Here is an 8,290-nt window from a genome sequence, read left to right as displayed (position 1 = left end):
GCGCATTACGGTTCGAACACTCGAATACCTATACGGATTCCCCTGCACAGTGGCAGATATGTAAATACGGGGTTTCCGTACCATTTCTTGCGCATTACGGTTCGAACATTCGAACACCTATACGGATTGTCCTGCACAGTGGCAGATATGTAAATACGATGTTTACGTACCATTTCTTGCGCAATACGGTTCGAACACTCGAACACCTATACGGATTCTCCTGCACAGTGGCAGATATGTAAATACGGGGTTTACATACCATTTCTTGCGCATTACGGTTCTAACACTCGAACACCTATACGGATTCTCCTGCACAGTGACAGATATGTAAATACGGGGTTTAGATACCATTTCTTGCGCATTACGGTTCGAACACTCGAACACCTATACGGATTCTCCTGCACAATGGCAGATATGTAAATACGAGGTTTCCGTACCATTTCTTGCGCATTACGGTTCGAACACTCGAACACCTATACGGATTCTCCTGCACAGTGGCAGATATGTAAATACGGGGTTTACATACCATTTCTTGCGCATTACGGTTCGAACACTCGAACACCTATACGGATTCTCCTGCACAGTGGCAGATATGTAAATACGGGGTTTCCATACCATTTCTTGCGCATTACGGTTTGAACACTCGAACACCTATACAGATTCTCCTCCACAGTGGCAGATATGTAAATACGGGGTTTCCGTACCAACTCTTGCGCATTACGGTTCGAACAGTCGAACACCTATAGGGATTCTCCTGCAAAGTGGCAGATATGTAAATACGGGGTTTACATACCATTTCTTGCGCATTACGGTTCGAACACTCGAACACCTATACGGATTCTCCTGCACAGTGGCAGATATGTAAATACGGGGTTTCGGGACCATTTCATGCACATTACGGTTCGAACACTCGAACACCTATATGGATTCTCCTGCACAGAGGCAGATATGTAAATACGAGGCTTCCGTACCATTTCTTGCGCATTACGGTTCGAACACTCGAACACCTATACGGATTCTCCTGCACAGTGGCAGATATGTAAATACGGGGTTTACATACCATTTCTTGCGCATTACGGTTCGAACACTCGAACACCTATACGGATTCTCCTGCACAGTGGCAGATATGTAAATACGGGGTTTACCTACCATTTCTTGCGCATTACGGTTCGAACACTCGAACACCTATACGGATTCTCCTGCACAGTGGCAGATATGTAAATACGGGGTTTCCATACCATTTCTTGCGCATTACGGTTCGAACACTCGAACACCTATACAGATTCTCCTACACAGTGGCAGATATGTAAATACGGGGTTTCCGTACCAATTCTTGCGCATTACGGTTCGAACACTCGAACACCTATAGGGATTCTCCTGCAAAGTGGCAGATATGTAAATACGGGGTTTACATACCATTTCTTGCGCATTACGGTTCGAACACTCGAACACCTATACGATTCTCCTGCACAATGGCAGATATGTAAATACGGGGTTTACATACCATTTCTTGCGCATTACGGTTCGAACACTCGAACACCTATACGGATTCTCCTGCACAGTGGTAGATATGTAAATACGGGGTTTCGGGACCATTTCTTGCACATTACGGTTCGAACACTCGAACACCTATATGGATTCTCCTGCACAGTGGCAGATATGTAAATATGGGGTTTAGATACCATTTATTGCGCATTACGGTTCGAACACTCGAACACCTATACGGATTCTCCTGCACAATGGCAGATATGTAAATACGGGGTTTCCGTACCATTTCTTGCGCATTACGGTTCGAACACTCGAACACCTATACGGATTCTCCTGCACAGTGGCAGATATGTAAATACGGGGTTTCTGTACCATTTCTTGCGCATTACGGTTCGAACACTCGAACACCTATACGGATTCTCCTGCACAGTGGCAGATATGTAAATACGGGGTTTACATTCCATTTCTTGCGCATTACGGTTCGAACACTCGAAAACCTATACGGATTCTCCTGCACTGTGGCAGAGATGTAAATACGGGGTTTCCATACCATTTCTTGCGCATTACGGTTCGAACACTCGAACACCTATACAGATTCTCCTGCACAGTGGCAGATATGTAAATACGGGGTTTCCGTACCATTTCTTCCGCATTACGGTTCGAACAGTCGAACACCTATACGGATTCTCCTGCACAGTGGCAGATATGTAAATACGGGGTTTACATACCATTGCTTGCGCATTACGGTTCGAACACCCGAACACCTATACGGATTCTCCTGCACAGTGGCAGATATGTAAATACGGGGTTTCGGGACCATTTCTCGCACATTACGGTTCGAACACCCGAACACCTATATGGATTCTCCTGCACAGTGGCAGATATGTAAATACGGGGTTTACATACCATTTCTTACGCATTACGGTTCAAACACTCGAACACCTATACGGATTCCCCTGCACCGTGGCAGATATGTAAATACGGGGTTTCCGTACCATTTCTTGCGCATTACGGTTCGAACACTCGAACACCTATACGGATTCTCCTGCACAGTGGCAGATATCTAAATACGGGGTTTCGGGACCATTTCTCGCACATTACCGTTCGAACACCCGAACACCTATATGGATTCTCCTGCACAGTGGCAGATATGTAAATACGAGGTTTACATACCATTTCTTACGCATTACGGTTAGAACACTCGAACACCTATACGGATTCCCCTGCACAGTGGCAGATATGTAAATACAGGGTTTCCGTACCATTTCTTGCGCATTACGGTTCGAACACTCGAACACCTATATGGATTCTCCTGCACAGTGGCAGATATGTAAATACGGGGTTTCTGTACCATTTCTTGCGCATTACGGTTCGAACACTCGAACACCTATACGGATTCTCCTGCACAGTGGCAGATATGTAAATACGGGGTTTCCGTACCATTTCTTGTGCATTACGGTTCGAACACTCGAACACCTATACGGATTGTCCTGCACAGTGGCAGATATGTAAATACGAGGTTTACGTACCATTTCTTGCGCAATACGGTTCGAACACTCGAACACCTATACGGATTCTCCTGCACAGTGGCAGATATGTAAATACGGGGTTTACATACCATTTCTTGCGCATTACGGTTCGAACACTCGAACACCTATACGGATTCTCCTGCACAGTGGCAGATATGTAAATACGGGGTTTCCATACCATTTCTTGCGCATTACGGTTCGAACACTCGAACACCTATACAGATTCTCCTGCACAGTGGCAGATATGTAAATACGGGGTTTCCATACCAATTCTTGCGCATTACGGTTCGAACACTCGAACACCTATAGGGATTCTCCTGCAAAGTGGCAGATATGTAAATACGGGGTTTACATACCATTTCTTGCGCATTACGGTTCGAACACTCGAACACCTATACGGATTCTCCTGCACAATGGCAGATATGTAAATACGGGGTTTACATACCATTTCTTGCGCATTACGGTTCGAACACTCGAACACCTATACGGATTCTCCTGCACAGTGGTAGATATGTAAATACGGGGTTTCGGGACCATTTCTTGCACATTACGGTTCGAACACTCGAACACCTATATGGATTCTCCTGCACAGTGGCAGATATGTAAATAGGGGGTTTAGATACCATTTATTGCGCATTACGGTTCGAACACTCGAACACCTATACGGATTCTCCTGCACAATGGCAGATATGTAAATACCGGGTTTCCGTACCATTTCTTGCGCATTACGGTTCGAACACTCGAACACCTATACGGATTCTCCTGCACAGTGGCAGATATGTAAATACGGGGTTTCTGTACCATTTCTTGCGCATTACGGTTCGAACACTCGAACACCTATACGGATTCTCCTGCATAGTGGCAGATATGTAAATACGGGGTTTACATTCCATTTCTTGCGCATTACGGTTCGAACACTCGAAAACCTATACGGATTCTCCTGCACTGTGGCAGAGATGTAAATACGGGGTTTCCATACCATTTCTTGCGCATTACGGTTCGAACACTCGAACACCTATACAGATTCTCCTGCACAGTGGCAGATATGTAAATACGGGGTTTCCGTACCATTTCTTCCGCATTACGGTTCGAACAGTCGAACACCTATACGGATTCTCCTGCACGGTGGCAGATATGTAAATACGGGATTTACATACCATTGCTTGCGCATTACGGTTCGAACACCCGAACACCTATACGGATTCTCCTGCACAGTGGCAGATATGTAAATACGGGGTTTCGGGACCATTTCTTGCACATTACGGTTCGAACACTCGAACACCTATATGGATTCTTCTGCACAGTGGCAGATATGTAAATACGGGGTTTACATACCATTTCTTGCGCATTACGGTTCGAACACTCGAACACCTATACGGATTCCCCTGCACAGTGGCAGATATGTAAATACGGGGTTTCCGTACCATTTCTTGCGCATTACGGTTCGAACATTCGAACACCTATACGGATTGTCCTGCACAGTGGCAGATATGTAAATACGATGTTTACGTACCATTTCTTGCGCAATACGGTTCGAACACTCGAACACCTATACGGATTCTCCTGCACAGTGGCAGATATGTAAATACGGGGTTTACATACCATTTCTTGCGCATTACGGTTCTAACACTCGAACACCTATACGGATTCTCCTGCACAGTGGCAGATATGTAAATACGGGGTTTAGATACCATTTCTTGCGCATTACGGTTCGAACACTCGAACACCTATACGGATTCTCCTGCACAGTGGCAGATATGTAAATACGAGGTTTCCGTACCATTTCTTGCGCATTACGGTTCGAACACTCGAACACCTATACGGATTCTCCTGCACAGTGGCAGATATGTAAATACGGGGTTTACATACCATTTCTTGCGCATTACGGTTCGAACACTCGAACACCTATACGGATTCTCCTGCACAGTGGCAGATATGTAAATACGGGGTTTCCATACCATTTCTTGCGCATTACGGTTCGAACACTCGAACACCTATACAGATTCTCCTGCACAGTGGCAGATATGTAAATACGGGGTTTCCGTACCAATTCTTGCGCATTACGGTTCGAACAGTCGAACACCTATAGGGATTCTCCTGCAAAGTGGCAGATATGTAAATACGGGGTTTACATACCATTTCTTGCGCATTACGGTTCGAACACTCGAACACCTATACGGATTCTCCTGCACAGTGGCAGATATGTAAATACGGGGTTTCGGGACCATTTCTTGCGCATTACGGTTCGAACACTCGAACACCTATACAGATTCTCCTGCACAGTGGCAGATATGTAAATACGGGGTTTCCGTACCAATTCTTGCGCATTACGGTTCGAACACTCGAACACCTATACAGATTCTCCTGCACAGTGGCAGATATGTAAATACGGGGTTTCCATACCAATTCTTGCGCATTACGGTTCGAACACTCGAACACCTATAGGGATTCTCCTGCAAAGTGGCAGATATGTAAATACGGGGTTTACATACCATTTCTTGCGCATTACGGTTCGAACACTCGAACACCTATACGGATTCTCCTGCACAATGGCAGATATGTAAATACGGGGTTTACATACCATTTCTTGCGCATTACGGTTCGAACACTCGAACACCTATACGGATTCTCCTGCACAGTGGTAGATATGTAAATACGGGGTTTCGGGACCATTTCTTGCACATTACGGTTCGAACACTCGAACACCTATATGGATTCTCCTGCACAGTGGCAGATATGTAAATAGGGGGTTTAGATACCATTTATTGCGCATTACGGTTCGAACACTCGAACACCTATACGGATTCTCCTGCACAATGGCAGATATGTAAATACCGGGTTTCCGTACCATTTCTTGCGCATTACGGTTCGAACACTCGAACACCTATACGGATTCTCCTGCACAGTGGCAGATATGTAAATACGGGGTTTCTGTACCATTTCTTGCGCATTACGGTTCGAACACTCGAACACCTATACGGATTCTCCTGCATAGTGGCAGATATGTAAATACGGGGTTTACATTCCATTTCTTGCGCATTACGGTTCGAACACTCGAAAACCTATACGGATTCTCCTGCACTGTGGCAGAGATGTAAATACGGGGTTTCCATACCATTTCTTGCGCATTACGGTTCGAACACTCGAACACCTATACAGATTCTCCTGCACAGTGGCAGATATGTAAATACGGGGTTTCCGTACCATTTCTTCCGCATTACGGTTCGAACAGTCGAACACCTATACGGATTCTCCTGCACAGTGGCAGATATGTAAATACGGGATTTACATACCATTGCTTGCGCATTACGGTTCGAACACCCGAACACCTATACGGATTCTCCTGCACAGTGGCAGATATGTAAATACGGGGTTTCGGGACCATTTCTTGCACATTACGGTTCGAACACTCGAACACCTATATGGATTCTTCTGCACAGTGGCAGATATGTAAATACGGGGTTTACATACCATTTCTTGCGCATTACGGTTCGAACACTCGAACACCTATACGGATTCCCCTGCACAGTGGCAGATATGTAAATACGGGGTTTCCGTACCATTTCTTGCGCATTACGGTTCGAACATTCGAACACCTATACGGATTGTCCTGCACAGTGGCAGATATGTAAATACGATGTTTACGTACCATTTCTTGCGCAATACGGTTCGAACACTCGAACACCTATACGGATTCTCCTGCACAGTGGCAGATATGTAAATACGGGGTTTACATACCATTTCTTGCGCATTACGGTTCTAACACTCGAACACCTATACGGATTCTCCTGCACAGTGGCAGATATGTAAATACGGGGTTTAGATACCATTTCTTGCGCATTACGGTTCGAACACTCGAACACCTATACGGATTCTCCTGCACAGTGGCAGATATGTAAATACGAGGTTTCCGTACCATTTCTTGCGCATTACGGTTCGAACACTCGAACACCTATACGGATTCTCCTGCACAGTGGCAGATATGTAAATACGGGGTTTACATACCATTTCTTGCGCATTACGGTTCGAACACTCGAACACCTATACGGATTCTCCTGCACAGTGGCAGATATGTAAATACGGGGTTTCCATACCATTTCTTGCGCATTACGGTTCGAACACTCGAACACCTATACAGATTCTCCTGCACAGTGGCAGATATGTAAATACGGGGTTTCCGTACCAATTCTTGCGCATTACGGTTCGAACAGTCGAACACCTATAGGGATTCTCCTGCAAAGTGGCAGATATGTAAATACGGGGTTTACATACCATTTCTTGCGCATTACGGTTCGAACACTCGAACACCTATACGGATTCTCCTGCACAGTAGCAGATATGTAAATACGGGGTTTCGGGACCATTTCTTGCACATTACGGTTCGAACACTCGAACACCTATAAGGATTCTCCTGCACAGTGGCAGATATGTAAATACGAGGCTTCCGTACCATTTCTTGCGCATTACGGTTCGAACACTCGAACACCTATACGGATTCTCCTGCACAGTGGCAGATATGTAAATACGGGGTTTACATACCATTTCTTGCGCATTACGGTTCGAACACTCGAACACCTATACGGATTCTCCTGCACAGTGGCAGATATGTAAATACGGGGTTTCGGGACCATTTCTCGCACATTACGGTTCGAACACCCGAACACCTATATGGATTCTCCTGCACAGTGGCAGATATGTAAATACGGGGTTTACATACCATTTCTTACGCATTACGGTTCGAACACTCGAACACCTATACGGATTCCCCTGCACCGTGGCAGATATGTAAATACGGGGTTTCCGTACCATTTCTTGCGCATTACGGTTCGAACACTCGAACACCTATACGGATTCTCCTGCACAGTGGCAGATATCTAAATACGGGGTTTCGGGACCATTTCTCGCACATTACGGTTCGAACACCCGAACACCTATATGGATTCTCCTGCACAGTGGCAGATATGTAAATACGAGGTTTACATACCATTTCTTACGCATTACGGTTAGAACACTCGAACACCTATACGGATTTCCCTGCACAGTGGCAGATATGTAAATACGGGGTTTCCGTACCATTTCTTGCGCATTACGGTTCGAACACTCGAACACCTATACGGATTCTCCTGCACAGTGGCAGATATGTAAATACGGGGTTTCTGTACCATTTCTTGCGCATTACGGTTCGAACACTCGAACACCTATACGGATTCTCCTGCACAGTGGCAGATATGTAAATACGGGGTTTACATTCCATTTCTTGCGCATTACGGTTC

This window comes from Camellia sinensis, chromosome 6, assembly GCF_055761805.1.
Source record: "Camellia sinensis isolate YWXY chromosome 6, ASM5576180v1, whole genome shotgun sequence".
NCBI classification, from domain to species: Eukaryota; Viridiplantae; Streptophyta; class Magnoliopsida; order Ericales; family Theaceae; genus Camellia; species Camellia sinensis.
This window is presented reverse-complemented; position numbering follows the sequence as displayed.